At 40.6% G+C, this 16,328-nt stretch overlaps 1 protein-coding gene and 1 long non-coding RNA gene across 2 annotated transcripts in view; one reads left to right on the top strand and one right to left on the bottom strand.

Moving 5' to 3' along the window:
* LOC134875714 (receptor-type tyrosine-protein phosphatase delta-like) overlaps positions 1–3,244 on the bottom strand; it is a 305,785-nt gene extending 302,541 nt beyond the window's left edge. Inside the window, 3 exon segments of the mRNA XM_063900319.1 lie at positions 2,700–2,735; positions 2,870–2,982; positions 3,113–3,244. The gene's annotated coding sequence lies outside the window, so the exon portion shown is untranslated.
* LOC134875715 (uncharacterized) overlaps positions 1–16,328 on the top strand; it is a 373,215-nt gene that overhangs the window by 291,483 nt on the left and 65,404 nt on the right. The gene's annotated exons all lie outside the window — the stretch shown is intronic.

The following is a 16,328-nucleotide window of genomic DNA, read 5'->3' as shown; positions in this document are numbered from 1 at the left end:
GTTTGTGTAATAGGGAATGGGTGTCTAAGTGAATGCAATTAATCATGCATTGTTAACAGTAAGTGCATGAGTTGCTGATGATGTGCACCAAATACATTTAATTGCTTCATTGAAAACACAAAGAATTAGTATCACATGTGTGACTGGCCACATCTCCTGTTATGCAACACCCATGTTCATGCAGCTTTCTGAGGAGTGATATCATTGCCGTACCACTGTCTTAGATTGAGACTGAGATGGCATTTTGTACCATTCAGCCAAGGGAGCCTTGGCTGCATAAGATGAGAACTTTGGCAGCTAATGCATCAACCAGCACAAAACGAACCCTGCCTCATCCAAAAGTATTAGGATGTGGATAAATAAATGAAACGTTGCCTCCATGAGAGCAGAGGCAGTGTGACAGCAGGATATTTTTTTTCCCGCTTTCATGTTCGCAGGCACGCCCATTTTATTTTTGGATGAATCAAAATTTCCTGAAAACGCCTGTGTCAGGTGTATCTAATTATCTGACAGCATGCTCATTATAAATCGGCCCCTGGGAGCCCGCTACTCGCCTTGCCGAGGTTTGGACCGCAGTCAAGCTGCAGCTCAGTGAAAACCCAGACGCTGCTCTCCCACAGGCCACTGCTTTCACCTTTATGCAGAAAACTTTGCAATATTTGCCCTCTTCTCACACTGTATTCCCTGCTATAGCGACTGCAGTTTCAAGAAGGATTAAGCTGAATGCATTGCGCAATCGGAAAAACACTGAGACAGTCTAAGAATTATGCAATACCAAAGAAAAAATAGCTATAAATTCATTAGCAGCTGTTATGACAGCCCCTGTCGTCTCAGCCATGCCCTAATTATGTCACCTGGATGAGTTTTATAAACCATAATTACAGCTTACTCCTGTTTCTCGCCAGGGAGGTGCAGCAGGCAGAGGAAAGTGGGTGTGTGCCACATACAGCAACCTATGGTAAAGCGTCATTAATGAGGGAAAGGTTTGTAAAGCTAACTGGCCCTTGAGTTCACTCACACCGTTCACTACTTCTAAATGTTGCTCAGCAGTGATTGATGCAGGCCTGGAGAGGAGTTTTGGGAGTATCACTCAGAAAGAAGTTGGAGGAGAATAGCTAAATGTTGCCAAAATGGGAGCGCTGCTGGGTAAAAGATGGCGGGGGACATTCTTACCTGGGACTAATCCATGAAAGCTGAGCGAGAAATTCACTGCCTGACAGCAAATGATGCTGAACGGTATTTGCACACAGGCAAACTAGCCTGAGGGCTGCTGTATTTCAACATTTCATCATATGGCAATTTGTTGTGCAATGCTTAAAACAGGAAGAGGACAAAATGTTGTGTCTCCTGCTGGAGTTGTTTCTCACATTGGTGCTGGCAGTTTTCATTGATTATCATTATTCAGATGTTGTAAGATGTCAACAGTGTACATCTATAAATACATTGATGTAGCCCCCCATGTCAATGCTGACCTCACAGCAGAAAACCACCTAATATCATAACTAATAACTATGTGTGGTTATTTTGTGTTAAATCCTAGATGCCCTCATGTAATGGCTTCCTTCCCCTCTGTTTCCCATTAAGTTCTTGTTGAAATGCAACAGTATCGTCTATCTCTGGACTGCCTCCTGACTGGCAGAGCGTAATGCTATTACCTCTGCTCAATGGTCATGCTCACTTAGCCCTCTGTCACTCTGCTGCAGCCAGCACACATATCCCCCGGTGTGTGTGTGTGTGTGTGTGTGTGTGTGTGTGTGTGTGTGTGTGTGTGTGTGTGTGTGTGTGTGTGTGTGTGTGTGTGTGTGTGTGTGTGTGTGTGTGTGTGTGTGTGTGTGTGTGTGTGTGTGTGTGTGTGTGTGTGTGTGTGTGTGTGTGTGTGTGTGTGTGTGTGTGTGTGTGTGTGTGTGTGTGCCATCTTTTCCCTCATTTGTGGTTGCTTTTACTGACCACAAAATACTGAAGCACACAAACTTTTCAGTTCATTATCCTGCCTTTCTCCACTTTTTTTTGTTTCTCGGGCTGCAAATCACAGGTAATTGGCTACATGAATCACTTGTCAGTAGTAGCTGACTAACACTCTTTAACACACAGAAAGAGGGTGGAATAAATTATGTTTTTTGGTAACTTCCAAATAAAGCTGGCAGTGATGGAGGTGCTGACACACCACTGCGCATGATCCACTGTCAGTCACCAGTCAAACATGACATCAAAGCCTGTCAGATAACAGCAGCAGGATGGGTAAAGAGAGTGAGTCACAACCCCCCCTCCCCCTGCATCACCTGAGTCGGGAGAACTGGGCACACACACGTTCACAGACAACCCCTTCAAAGCATGTCAGCGTTCAGGAGCAAACAGAAAGCAAACTTTCTCAGCACGTCCCGCAGCTCACACACAGCACATCACCTCCTCCAGACATCGTCTCTGCACAGTTTTAAATGATGGCGATAAAATAAAATCTGTAAATATCTCGCCACCATCTGGAGTGTGAGGCGTGCAGCAGCCCGGTGCACGCTGCGCGCATATCACCCAAAACGCAGTTTCGGGATATGCAGGAATCTGCGCCCTGGGCACCTCTCACATCGCGGCACGACACATAACTTGGGGCAACTGACACTTAATCCCACACAGAATAAACATGGAGAGCACCTTTCAACAGCCATTCACAAACAGGGGATGCATAGAAAGTCTATACTACTTACTATATACCCAGGCGGTAGAATGCAAAGCCCCGGTAACTGTAATTAAAATAGAAGAATGGGAAAATGAAGGACACGCTTGTTTAATGTTTCCATTAAAGATTAACTCAATAAGGTGATAGCTGCATGCACACTTCATCATGAAGCTTTTGATCATCGGAAGATCGTCTTACCGGAGCTGTCCGGATAAATTCCTGAGGAAATTCCAGAGGAGTCCCTTCTTCCTTCTCTCAAAGTCAGAAAACAGCAATGCTTTTCGTATTCCAAAAACAGGCCCGCGGTTACACTGAAACAGAGAAGAGACCAAAACAGCCACAACAGATTCCATTAGACCGGGGAGTCCCCCCAAACACCACCCAAAAAGTGTGGACATAACATCTGTGAAGAGCAGCAAACAAAGTGTGAATAAAGCGTACCTGCTCTCTGTCACTGCGCACAGAGACAAGGAGAGCGGCAATAAGACTGAGAGCGCAGCTTTTCTTAGGAAACGCAGCCCGGCGTGCTGTCAGATTACACCAGCACACACTCTCACACACACTGCTCCCGGCGACGGCTGGAGAGGGAGGGGGGGTGGAGGTGGAGAGGAGGGGAAGACTGCACTTCACAGTCACGCCGCTGGGGGGCCAAAAAGAGGTTAAACCATAAACTTAATATAAAGTTTGAAAGCCTATTGTGCTTTAATGAGCTGCTCTTATCTTTTAAAATCTTAATATTGAAGTTAAAACACATCCTCTCCTGTTATCATCATCATTCATTAGTAATACCTGCAGCTTATTCATTGATGGCTCTGCTTTACTGTGTAGCTAATGTATTCAAGTACCAAATGCAGATTTCATGTGTATTTTTTCACTTCAATGGTTAAATCAACTTTATAGTGAACAACTTTTTGTATTACAACAGAAGCACATTTCCTTCACAGTAGTAACCCATAAGGGTATTTATCTATTTGTATAGACATTATTACACCAGTTTGTTGCATCCTTTTACAGTTCTACTGCAGAAAAATCAGTTCAATCTTTGTAATTTGGACAATCTGGTCTCATTAAAATGAAATGTTTTTTTCACAAGTGCCAGTTAAGGTGTCTATTTTGTTGTATTTCATTTTATATTGTGAATGCAATGATGCAGCCAACCAAAGACTTTTTGTTTGCGAGCTAGTTCCCAGCCTTTATGAACTGTTTGTAAGCTGTTTCCAAGAAAGTCATAATTATTCTCACCTTGTTCTACATTTTTCACACAATAGATGTTTCTTTATTTGTTTAAAAGTCATTATGTCAGATGGTCCAGGTCTGTTATGATTCCTCTGCTGCTCAGAAGTTTTTAGCACACATAGTCATTTATCTGGTTTCATGCAGGTGTGGACTGGCACTGAATTCCAGTATGTGTGATGGGTGTTAAAACTGGTCTCTGTTTTTAGGAGTTTAATGAGGTGAAAATATATGCAGTACATTTCTTTTTCACAGAGGACATTTTGACATGTCACTTTGGGGAAAATACAGAAAACAGTCTGTATTACATTTAGCTGCGCTTGAATAAAATCATTGTTAATGTTAGTAGTGCTTTTAATAAATCATCATGTCTGCTGAGAAGAGGTCTGTTTTATTTCCACAGGCAATTGTAATGGTGTTCATTACATGTCAATATGTTCCATATAACTCCTATTGTGCATACTGAGCCTTCAGAGTGACAGTGGAGCTGAGGATAATGCTGCAGGAGAGAAGTTTCTGTGGACACAGTAATAGGCTGCGTTTGTTTTTGTTTTTTCTTGTAATGAAAGTGGGTCAGCAATACAATCCATTGTAACTCGTGTGAATCCAGCTGACTACAACTGCTGTCCTCTGTGAATGAGAAACTACAAACCGTTTCGAGAACAGGGACTCTTTGATACCAAAAATACTGTTTGGTGGAGAACTGTTGGATTTGTACAGGTGGCATATAATATACTCAAATACAAGACATTTAATATGGAGTTTGGGGTTTTTAAGGTGGATAAGCTTGTTGATACGCATCTTTAGTTAGTTTAATGTAGAGGGGGATGTATTTATGACAATAACAATGATTTTTTAAAGGTAACGTTTTGACAGATTTAAAATTCAGTATGAAAGTATAAGAAAAGTACGGGACTGAAACTGTTACAAAAGCCCTTGATATAAGTCGGCATTTTGAAGGATCAGATTATTTGATAACAAATATTTGATATACATTCATAAGAAGCACTCATACTGGAACGATGGGTGAGTTCAAGAGGATCAGTTGTGCATAAAAATGCGCAACAAAGACTGGAAAAGGTTAAGTGAAACCACTTGTTTCCGTTCGTTATCAGGTGTGCGCTGTCATTTTGGGGGGGGGGGGAGAATGTGCATCAGCTGATTGTCCCTCTGACGAGCTGCAGGTATGCGCCTACAAACTTTTCAGGGTACAGTGTGTTGGACTCCAGCGGAGAAACTCCATTATCCGAGATAAATCATCGGCTGGTTTTGAGACTATAGCGTCACAGGCACACCTGAGTAGGATAGGCTAGTAATAGTTAATGTAAACTGACTAGCATAGTCCACACAGGTGTTTTGATGTGACATTGCAGACATATTGCTCGGATTGCACAGTTGCCATCCCTCAGGTGTTGTTGCTGGCAGCCTTGAGACGCTTTAAAAAGAGGCAGGTAGTCTTTGTGTGCTGATAACACTCTTGGAAACACTTGTTCAATATATCTGTAGGACTGGCTGCTTCAACATTTATAGTATTAATGATTGAATAATGTCATATGATAATATATCTTTCAGTATGAGGGATCAAACCTGTACGTGTAGCCTTCTTTATACTTAAATAACATATTAATGCTATTCCTTTTTACTTGTGTTCAACTTTTCATGCAGAAGTATTTTTACATTTACATTTACTGAAGTCGTGAACATGTACTGACTGCTTTTTATATTATCTCATCCTGCAGTAAACAACGTCAGAACATAAACCTTTAGAACAACACAACAAACGTAAAATGTGATGATACTCTCACCACTCTACCTATGGTTGTAAGTGTTTAGGATCATCAGTTGAGATATTTTGAGTAAAGGCTGTGCGTGTGGTCCAGCTGGTTTTTGATGTGCTGCTGGTAGTAGTGTTGGTTCAGGACAGAAGCTGTTGAGATGCCAGCAGTCCAGGTGGGATTGACCTGTTCTGACTCTGACATAGTGGTTTGGTGACGAGAATGCTGGGAGGGAGTGGGATCAGCCTCCAGCTCTACTCTTCTGTGATTGATGGTACAGCGAGCACTTCCACTCTCTTGTCTTACACACTGTCATTTCTGTCAGAGGTGCTTTAGGGGAAAGCTCAGATGAGCTACAGTAAGTTACTGTGGAGTAGATGCTGTTGGAGGAGGAACTGGACTTCTCAAATGTGACCCTGAAGTCAAGCTGTTTGTGTTATCGATTAAGCTGCGGGCCCTGTAAGCAAAACGTAGCAGATTCTGTGAGTTGTTAAAGGTTGTAGACCTTTCTCAGGCTGCTTGCTTGGTGTGTGTTGATGCCCACACAAAAATACTGATAAGTTCTTACTTTATCATCGGAGTTCACCATGTTGTCTCTGTCTTGCCTCAGCTTCCTTACACATACTGCTCTGCAATAGAATATTTATTTATGGTGTGATTGTTACTTTATTTTTAGACTTTTTTTGGAAATGTTTCCTACTGTTTGCGCACAGGGTTGGAGAGCGCTACCAGACGTATAAATGTGAGACTGAATATGCAGGCAAAGCAAATCAACATTGATCATCCTTATTCCTTATTTATATGTCTCTGCAAATCATTTCAAAAGAGTGTAACATATTGCTCCAGCCTATGTCTTATAAACTAACAACACGCATTCATATATTTGAGACTAATTGTTTTGTGTATGAGAGACTGGTATCACTTTGCTATCAAAGTGTCGGATCAGCATCGGCTGAGGGAGGTGATGTGACCTCTCTTTCGATCGCTGAAGGTCTCAGTTTTCTCTGCAGGGGAGCCAAAGTACTCTTGACCTTTTGTCATGACTTGTGTACATTTCATTACATAGTTCACTAAGACCCCCTGATGTCACATATTGGTAGACCTCAGTTCCCATGCCCAAGGATTTATATTTATACAGAATTCAGTATTTATTCTTCTCTACAGTATCTTATTTTGCATTCGGTTTAAGCTCATTCTATTTGATATTTACATATATTTCGTATTCCTGCAACACACTTGGACCATGTTCTGCAATATTGTATGTTGCATTGTTTGAGGAGCTTGAGACTTGTTGATATGGCAAATAAAGCCTTTGAATCTGACAGATACAGAGCTACAGATAAAGCACAGCTTTCTGAGGTTTAACCCTGTCCACATAACTGCATATATATAGAAATGACTATAAGTTTTTAGGTGCAGTTCATTTTAACGTTACCGGCTCCTTTAACACTTTTAGATTTGAAAACACTGCTAGTTATTCTTTACCATGGTATACTTGTAATTTTTGTCTTATTTCTTTATATTTTCAATAATGTGTGCTTACGTTTTTTAATTTAAAAAAAGAAGCTCTCTTTACATTGCCTTTTAACTGTACTGTACCTTTGCTGCTGTGACGCTGTGCATTTCCCCACTGCAGGGTGAACAAAGTGACTCTGACTCTTTTAACATAATTATCAATTATATTTGGACCTTTTTTGGGTTAATGGTTAAAGCTCACACATTATTTCGACTACTACTACCACAGACACTAAAGGCATGATATTAAGACAACAGTGAATACTGCACATGGACAAAATGGGATTCCGCTGTTTAAACCATATTTGGCTCAGTATTGGATTGGGAAAAACACATAGCTGGGATTCTTCCAAGTACGCAATATAAATAAAAGTTGAGTGGGTGTAGCTGTGCTCGGTGCTTTGTATCTGATCTTCACTTCGGTTCACAGAGAAGTAAGGTGATATTTGTGAGTCATTGTTTTATTCTGGGAGAGCGGAATTATTTGAAATGTTCTCTGGCTCCCAGCCTTTTCAAGAGGCGCAGTTTCGTGACTCTGTGGCTCTTTAGTACCTCTTGTGATCACTGCTGGATTACAGGACGAGGCACATTTGCATATTAGTCTTGTTCCATGCATGCATTTGTCAGTTTTTCAATATGCTCCAGTACAGTGTACAGTGAGATTTATTATGCACTATTTTGCTATTGGTGGATGTAAAATACAGCAGTATGAGATGGAGTAAAAAGAATGGAGACTGAGAGGGAGGAAATCAGAAACGGGGGATGTATACTCACCCCTCTGATGCTATCATTAGCTCTTTTTAGATTACACAGCTTAACTCACACTGGCCTTGCGTAAGGTAAGAATGATGAGATGAGCTGCGAGATCAGTTGGCAACATGCAATGCTAAACAACAGAAGAAATGCTGTTCTGTTTTCACTAATAATGTTCATATCAACAAAACATTTCACACTTAAAGCTAAAGTTATGAGGCCTTCACCCATATTAACTGGCTTGTCACAAACTGGAGTGAGGTTCCCCTGTCTTCTGAGGTCACATCGCCTGAGGCTCAGTCTGAAAGAGATGGAGAACAGTGACAAAATCCTTCAAGAGCCAAAGTTTAATCATCTGCTTCAGTTGCAAAACTGCAGCCATGCAGCCCCTAATGCAACCTTACATCCAATGAGACCGTGCACTAACAAGTCATGATATCAAACATAATTTTAAAAAGCCCTTTTAGCGTTGAAAACATTTGCACAACTTCTCAACAATATTTGTTATCCTGATTTCTAGGAATGCCCAATAAAGTGGTAGCTCCACTTGACTCATCTCAAATGAGATGGCTTTAAAAAAAAATGAGAGGATAGGGGGTAATGCGTTGCACTCCATTGCAATGACATACATTGCCATCAAGTGTTTGTCATGGCTTTGAGGTTCGTCGCACCATAGGAGTCCTACAAAAGGACGGGTTAGGAGTGTGATTGATCCTAATTGGCTGCTATTCTAGAGATGTTATCCTACAACTTTTTTCTCCAGGACATTAAAGAATATTTTGAAGCAACACAGTAAGGAAATGATCAAATGAAAGTAATGTGGTCATCCTTAATTTATTGTCAGTTACAGTATGTTGCAAATTAAACAAAGTTTTGCCTGCACACATCTACACCAATTAGATAAGCACCGTCTGGTTTCTGTCACATTCTGTATCAGCCCTCTCTGCAGAGTTTTCCTCCCTCTATTTGACTCATTAAAGGCTGCCTGATGAATGTTGACCCCTTATATGAGCTCACAGTTGAAAAGGGACTGACAGCGGAAAAGGGTTTTCCAGCCCACTTATTTTAACATGCATTTGCACATTGAGAAGTCACAGTTCACTTAGCATTGTTAGCAGTGGCTTAATGAGATGGGATTACTTGCATGCCCTGCCAGAAACTGTTTACATGCTTTGTAATCTGAGCCAAGCTGCACTGTGCAAGGAATTCCAAAACCCAGCGACATAACCAGGCGGCCTATTTTACAGTACAGCTGTTCTCTGTCATTGGATTATACTTTTAGAATACGTTATACATCCAGAGACTCCATCAAGATAATCACTGCACAAAAAGTTGTAACGCTTGGAGGTCTAGCCTTATAAAAGGAAGTATCCACACTATTCCTCGTTCACTTTTCCTTAGCAACACAAGTCAAAGACTTTCGGCCTTGATTTGGACGCTAGTGCCAAATGACCAAAGCCCGTCTGCTTTGATATCGAGCCCTCCGATGTTGGCTTCCAGACTGCACTGACCATCTTGCCTTGCCAGTAGCAGTAATTAAAATCTAATAAATTGCTTACTGGCTAAAATGATCAACACCTTCACCAATCCCCCTTGCCAGGAAGGACTTCTTTGTCAAAGAACAATGTATGTTTGATATTTTATTGCAGGAATGAAAGGTTTTTGTGAAACACATGCACTAAAAGCATCAGCTTCCTGTGTGCTCATGCCCATTAGCTCTGCTCCTGCTGATTGGAAGATGAAGTGTATATCAGTGTCCAAAAGAAAGTCAGTCAGACAGGCCCTGTTGCTTTGCTTCTGACACTTGCCTCATTGCATGTTGATGTATCCTTGGGCAAGATACTTAACCCAAGCTAAGTTGCTCCCAATGGCATGGCCAACAGCATGTGGATGTGTCTAAATGTTAGCTTCCTTGAACATGGTTAAAGTGAGTAGAAATACAGTCCATTTAACATACAGGCTACTGTGGTAAACACGCTGACTTGCAGGGAAAACCCCAGCCTGAGAATGAGAAAGCATGACTCCACCAGGAGTGGCTGACCCAGCATGTGTGACACCCAGATGGCAGCCATGTGACTGACTGCATGACTGCACTCTCCCACCCTCAGATAAATGCCATGCTGGTGGCTACCACACAGATCTATGATAACATTGTTATTGTAGCAGTAATTAACAGTCTATGTTCTATTTGTCCACCAATATTATGAATGTGCAATTATGTGTGATCAAAATTAATCTTGATTTGTTTGTATGTAGGTTATCGTAAAAGCATATTTAAATGCAGGAGGCAGCTTCAGTGGAAAGGCCTTTACCAATTAATGGTATAATGCTGTATTTGGAGCAGCCTGCTCAATTATTTAAATGAGACAAGCATGCAGATTAGGGTCCCAATGCAAAGTGAATTAAACTTGCACTATTGTACAGTATTGCAATGCAACATCATATGGAAGTGCGCTGTTGGATGCAATCACACTTTTTGCTTACTTGGTTGGTTATTGGTCTGACTTTGGTCTGAGCAATTGCAGATGTTGAATTTGTTGCAGCTAAAAATGAGTTTCTTTCCAAAAAGCAACATCTCTTACTTGGCCACCATGATTGCCGGTAAGAGATTATTCTGTCCTATTACATTGTTTACATGTAAGTCTTGCATAGTCATAGTCCTCAAACAAAGGGTAGAAATGTGAGGGACCAATAGTCCTAGAAATAGAAAAGTTAATAGATCCTAGAGAATTTCAATAGTTAGGTGCCAAAGGATACACTGATGGCAATAGTTTGAGAGTTGATGGCACACATGACATACTGTATAAAGCTTCAGGTATGTGACTTGGACAGAAATGAAAAGTAACTTCAGCTGATTTAACTTCTAATTTCCGAAGTCCCTCTCTATCCATTATCAGTCCACTTAATCTAAAAGTGTCTAGTAACTAACAGTGAAATCTTGCAATGCACAATTACGTCCTCTCTTCTATGAATAGAAAATGAGCACCTGAGAAGCCTGATCTGCATTAGGAACCCTCTGTTGCCTATAAGCATGCCAGTCATCTGTGGGTTTGCAAATGAGGTTAAGCTCGGCTGTTTCAGCCAAATGTAGTCAGGTTTCTTTCTCTTCATGCCATTTTATTGAGGAAAGAAAGTTATTTTGTTTCCCTCCACCCAGCCTGGTGCTTAAAGTGTTTGAGAGAGATGAGAACATCTGCATATTGAATCTTTTCCCAATCTGTTTATCTTCCCAGAAACTCATAGATATCTGGCGGCTCACCTTTCAAAAAAGGAAAAAGCAGTTTTGCGTGCATTTACACTAGATATTTTGCCCCTCTCCTTTATTTGCAGCTATATTTGAATGAGATGATATTTTAGTTTAGTTCAAGCTCCAGTTAATTCACCCTCAAAGGAGGGAATATTTTAAGAGGATATCTCAAAAACTGATCAATAATTAACAATCACTCCAAGCAGACAATCTCCAATGATAATGTTCATTGGAGATAAAAGCATTTGGCCAATGATTTGAAAAATGCATCAGAGCATCAGCGTGGCTCAGTGAATACAGACATAATCAAACCACTACAATTCACAAGGCAGAATATTTGAGCTGCCATGTGACAAACGTATAACAGGGCAGCAGATATCCTGGTGTTAGGGCTTTAATAATTGCTCCCACCCTCCAAGTAAAGTGATGTACCGGACATTTGGCACCTTGCATCTTAATTACATCTCTGGTGTGGAGTCGTGCTTTCTCCTCCACTCGAAAGTTTTTGAGGGACAGTTGTGAAGTGTTGCTTCGGCAGTTATTCACAAAGTCATATTACACCAGCAGTGTGCTCACAATTGATTTCCACCAGAACAAGACCTGCTGCTCCCTTGGCGTTATGGATTCACTGGACGAGAGCTTAGAGTCTTATCTGCGTGGCCCTTCACTAAGACTGGTAAATTAGTGTGCTTTAGCGTATCAATAACAACCTTGTTGTTTAAAGGACATCGGTTGTACCTGGATATCCACTGCTCTTTGAGGCATAGATCCTATACATTTGCAGCGGCACTGACAGAAGGGACCACAAACAGACGCCTGATGTTGGAGTTAAAGAGTAGCTACTTCACCTGTTTTGAGAGCAAACCAACTGATGTACTGTATGCCTTGTTTCATATAACAAAACTGATTTAATGTTGTGGTCTGGCAACATAAGGAATACACTTTTATGCATTAGTCGTAATCATATCGCCATATAGTGGACTATGGAGTAAAAACATTTTCTATCTGACCCAGTTCTTAGATGATGGGTTTGGATAAGTGGATGTGATGATATCTTCCCACTGAAATGTGATATTAAACTCTCTAACCAAACATCTCCCTCTTCGATTCACTCCAGCAAATGCTCTATGTGCCGCTCTCCTTCTCTCTTCTCGACAGATTGCTGAACACAAGTGTCCTCCTAGATATCGATATCGCAGCATAGTGGGCTCCCTCACAGCCACAGTGCTGGCCAGTGCTCCAATTAGCTTCACCCTTTGGCCTCTTATCCTTAAACCTTTGAGCCTCTGTTCTGATGCCATGTGCTATTGCTCAGCAAACTGGGATTCTCTTCTCTGCAGAAGTAAGACCCTCGTAGCATCTCACTAAAATTAATTTTCAAACCAAAATGCATCAAAGGCATTACGAAGTAGATGACCAACTTCGTATGTTTTTGACTTCTGCTGCCAGAACCTCTCCTCTCCCATCACATGAGTTGTCTCTATTTTTAATGGTAAACGTGTCCAACGTACTCCCACAAACTTCTTTAATAATGCTCCTGTGTGCACAGAGAGTGAGAAGTGGGGATCTTTTTATTGGGTTTACTGTTTTTTTTGCTGTGGATAGCTAAGGGGGCCACATAGTGATATTTAAACCCCTGCTTTGCCTGGATTTTGACTGGATGCAACTGGCCAAATATGCTCACGTTTTTGTTATGCACTAGAGCAAACATAGCCATAAACTAAGGCAACTCTTAACCAAAACTAACCAACGTTCAGCATGACATCTCTTCATCACTGGTGGGGGGTGTCTCCGAGTGGTGGCCTCATAAATGCATGGCTTTGGAGCTGGGTTCTATTCAGTGTACTGTTTTACTCTGCAGATCTTAAACGTTATGGACTTTTAAGATCTGGACTTTTTTTATTTTTCCTTTTAGAATCTCTTGGCAAAACCAAACTCCATTACACTTTTTAAGCACTGACACTTCCCCCTGGCACATGGACACATCTAACACAAGTATGCTGCATCAACTCACTAAATCTGCAGCTATAAACTTGAAAAACATATTTTTTCTTGATGTGGACTCAGAGCTTGATACGTACAGCAAGGCTTCAATATGTGTGCAACACAAGACCTTTTGCTACAACTTTGACCAAGAAGCAGGGCTGCATTGGGCAATTGCTTACATATGACTTTTTTAAAGACTTACGACAGCTACAGTAGCATCTGGATCATCTGTCCAATTATCCTCACCACAACCTTGTCCATGCTCAAGGATATTCTGACATAAGCATGTCCGGTTTCTTCCAAACGTCAATTTCCAAGGACTTGTTCTTCTAAAGATGATAGCTTTGGAGTAAACTAACCTACTTAAGTGAGAGAACGTTACAATAAAAGCCAGAAAATTGCTTTCTGTTTAGTCCTGTTACAAAAGATGGCAGATAAACGAGTGTCTTCAGAGTGACATATGCCACAGAGGTTGGCCACCACAGCAAGACACTCTCTTATTAATTGCCTGTCAGATGTAGTTCTCAGATGTGGCCATGGCAGATGGCCTGCAAGGCTCACAGAGGTTTCTGTCTGCCTCACTGTGTGGCACCTTTCGGATACATACTGATTATTATGTGTGTGCATTAGTCGTCCATCAGGATGCACAAAAACACTTTAACCGTCATGTATGTCAGGTTTAATTCCTTTTATTTTGTATCCCTTTTTGCTTTTTTTTTCTGAAAATACTGCATGGTTGAATGTATGACCTCTTTTATACACAGTATTTCCTGGCAATTTGTTGAGAATCATGAAATCCTGTGAAAGACATTGTGCTGATGACGCCTGTTGGAGAGGGCAGATCAATTCAAAGGAAAGACAGTGAAACACAATACATAATTGAATTTGTATATCAATAAAAATGCACAGTTTTAGGACTGAATAATTAAAGAGCTTTTTCACAGATCTGTCGAAAAATATAGAATGTATTCCAGGAACAGAATACTTGAAATAGTTTATTTTAAATGTCAACTCGATTTTGCAGTCAATTAGCTATGTCTGATGCCGTCTTTTGTGCAGCATTCATAAATGTGTCTTTGTTTTCTTTCTCTCTTTATGTATGGATGTATCTGAATAAAGCTTGCTATTATTAGAACAATAGGATTGATCAAAAACACAAGGTACTGCTGTTAGTAATGCATATTATAATTCCTAGAGTTACCAAACCCCCAGTGATGGTTCTGTATGTGTAAACTGTCCTTTACACAAGCAAGGGTAACCAACCGTTTGTAAAGATTGTATGACATCGGGTGTAAAAATCTGTTAGAATCAACTTAAATGAATTATATATATAGTATTGTCATTCTAAAGCCATACTTGAATACAAATATTTCTTAATCTAAGTACTCTCCTCCATCACTGTGACTTGGACGGTAAATAAATTCCCACAATGTTAAGTCAGATACACAAAAAATAAAGCCTATTTTTTATTTGACTGATTTAAAAATACAATACTAACATTTAGCATTATAAAACAAGCAAGCATTTGACACTGTGATATCTTAATTTCTCTGCTGTTTTCTCAAGATCTCCGCTGACATATAGCAGCGCACCTCCTCCCGCACATCTCTCAATGTTCTCCGCTCTGTCTTGAATCAGAGCGTGACGGGAGGAAAATTCCATCTGTCTCACACATGACAATAGAAAAAGATATTTCATGTTCCCTGTCAGAATAACCAGAGAGGTTTTTAAATTATACGTGACAGATATTGCCAGGATAAAGGCTATTACTCCGTGATATTCCTGAAGTGGGTTCACATTAAACTGTAGCATCAGCTGTAGGCAAAGCCAAATTGAATCGTAACCTTGTTCATGACTGAAGTGTGGCATCATGTGTCCCACTGTCGATGCAGTAGTGACTCAATCCTTAGACAAAACACACTTTACACATGTGTGGCCTTCAGTAGTTACTCTGCTACACTGATGATTGTTTTTCTGTAAACAACCACTCATTGATTCCCTCTGACGTTCCTTTCATGCACTGTTAAGTTTCCCCAGATTTCAAACTTGACCACCAATGTTGTTAAATATAAATGTTATGTATAATCTGACACTCTCCATTAACGATAGCCTCTGTTTATTTGGGACAGGCAATGAAGCATCTGCTACTAAACTCTACAAAGCACAATGGAATGAAAAGACAGTGTGTGTGAATCTCGAAAAAAATTCCTCATGCCCCGAGACTCTATTTTTTTTCTTGCCGTCAACAAATGAGATAATAGATCTTGTGTTCTCCTGCCTTTGTTCAATCTCCTGCTCCCGTTCTTCAAAGGGAGTGATCTCTTCCCGTGTTTAATATCTGATGATATTGGTCTGAGTGTTGGTGAAAAACTCTTGAGCAATATCTATTCCAGCCCGCCCTCCACCCACAAAAATTCAATAACATCCCACTAAGTTGGATCTTTGAAGTGACTACATCAGCTGAGAGCGGCTTGAGGAAAAAGTTGGAAGATGTGGAAAGGATCATACAGTTTCCTCTATAAGCAATTATATCAGAGAGATGTGCAAACCACCATTGAACTCTTCTCCTGGCTCTCGTCAAACTGTGTTGTTAAGAGTTAACTCCACTCTGGTTTTGTTTTTATTTGCAATATACTTGTATGTTTCATATAAATAATACAATTTAAAAAGGAACATATCTTTATGCACGTATAGTTCATTATTCAAGATTTTGTTCTGGAGACTTTACTGTGCCATGAGCAGTTTGATCCGCTGAGGAAATTAAATCTCTCTTTTTCTGTCTCCCTCCCTTACTGTGTGTGTGTGTGTGTGTGTGTGTGTGTGTGTGTGTGTGTGTGTGTGTGTGTGTGTGTGTGTGTGTGTGTGTGTGTGTGTGTGTGTGTGTGTGTGTGTGTGTGTGTGTGTGTGTGTGTGTGTGTCCCTCCCCAAACATTTACTCTGCTGGGCACACTTTCTGAAGTGTGAACTGAATTATAGATTTCTAATTTCATCTAAACTTGAGGCCAGTAGGCCTTTGGTGAATAGCATGGATATTTTATCACAAATGAAAAAGTAAATAAAAATACAATAGCCTAAGGGCCTGCTGGAAAACCATACGTTCTGAGAGGATAAATGAAGAAAATTTTTGACAGTAACAAAGTTTCAGTGG

Source organism: Eleginops maclovinus, chromosome 14 (genome assembly GCF_036324505.1).
Source record: "Eleginops maclovinus isolate JMC-PN-2008 ecotype Puerto Natales chromosome 14, JC_Emac_rtc_rv5, whole genome shotgun sequence".
Classification (NCBI taxonomy): Eukaryota; Metazoa; Chordata; class Actinopteri; order Perciformes; family Eleginopidae; genus Eleginops; species Eleginops maclovinus.
Note: the sequence above shows the minus strand (reverse complement) of the source record. Positions and strands in the feature narration are given on the sequence as shown.